Source organism: Malurus melanocephalus, unplaced genomic scaffold, assembly GCF_030028575.1.
Source record: "Malurus melanocephalus ecotype Western Australia unplaced genomic scaffold, MMel_1.1 scaffold_1995, whole genome shotgun sequence".
In the NCBI taxonomy this organism is placed as follows: domain Eukaryota; kingdom Metazoa; phylum Chordata; class Aves; order Passeriformes; family Maluridae; genus Malurus; species Malurus melanocephalus.
In genome coordinates, this window is record NW_026625227.1 from 4,916 (window position 1) to 6,404 (window position 1,489).

Consider the following 1,489-nt stretch of genomic DNA (forward strand, 5'->3'; position numbering starts at 1 on the left):
TTTCCCCCCAGGCCTGTCCGGGAACCCCACAGACCTGGAGAAGCGGCGCCAGGTGTTCGGGCAGAACTTCATCCCCCCCAAGAAGGCCAAGACGTTCCTGCAGCTGGTGTGGGAGGCGCTGCAGGACGTGACCCTAATCATCCTGGAGATCGCCGCCATCATCTCCCTGGGGCTGTCCTTCTACCACCCCCCGGGCGGGGACAACGAGAGTGAGTCCCTTGGGGCGGGGGGCTTGTGGGAACGGCCCTATTCCCTGTGGGAGTGGGGTTTGGGATGGGGGCGGTCACCCCAAGAGATGCCCTATTCCCATTGGGAGTGGGGTTTGGGATGGGGGCGGTCACCCCAAGAGATGCCCTATTCCCATTGGGAGCAGGATTTGGGATGGTGCAGGGTTATCCAATGGGATTTTCCCCACTTGGGGCAGTGTGTGGGGTTATCCCGTAGGGATTTCTCTCCCCTGAGCAGTGTGTGGGGTTATCCCATTGGGATTTTCTCACTCGGGGCAGTGTGTGGGGCTGTGTGTGGGGTTATCCCAGAGGGTTATCCAATGGGGTCTTCTCCACTGGGGCACTGTGTAGGGTTATCCGGTGGGGTTATCCCATGGGGATTTTGGGGCAATGTGTGGGGTTATCTAATGGCAGTGTGTGGGGGTTATCCAGTGGGGTTTTGGGGCAGTGTGTGGGGTTATCCAGTGGGGTTATCCAGTGGGGATTTTCCCCACCCCAGGCAGTGGGTAGGGTTACCTAACAGCGTTTCCCCCACCCTGCGCAGTGTGTGGGGTTATCCCATTGGGACATTCCCCACTCGGGGCAGTGTGTAGGGTTATCCAGTGGGGTTTTCTCTGCCCCGGGCAATGTGTGGGGTTATCCAGTGGGGTTATCACATGGGGTTATCCAGTGCAGCTTTGGGGCAGTGTGTAGGGTTATCCAGTGGGGTTTTGGGGCAGTGTGTAGGGTTACCTAATGGCGTTCCCCCACCCCGTTCAGTGTGTAGGGTTATCCAGTGGGGTTTTGGGGCAGTGTGTAGTGTGTGGGGTTATCCCATTGGGATTTTCCCCACTCAGGGCAGTGTGTAGGCTTATCCAGTGGGGTTTTGGGGCAGTGTGTAGTGTGTGGGGTTATCCCATTGGGACTTTGCCCACTCAGGGCAGTGTGTAGGGTTATCCGGTGGGGTTTTGGGGCAGTGTGTAGTGTGTAGGGTTATCCCATTGGGATTTTCCCCACTCGGGGCAGTGTGTAGGGTTATCCAGTGGGGTTTTGGTGCAGTGTGTAGTGTGTAGGGTTATTCCATTGGGATTTTCCCCACTCAGGGCAGTGTGTAGGGTTATCCAATGGGGTTTTGGGCCAGTGTGTAGTGTGTAGGGTTATTCCATTGGGATTTTCCCCACGCGGGGCAGTGTGTAGGGTTATGCAATGGGGTTTTGGGCCCGTGTGTAGGGTTACCTAATGGCGTTTCCCCCACCCCCGGCAGTGTGTAGGGTTATCCAGTG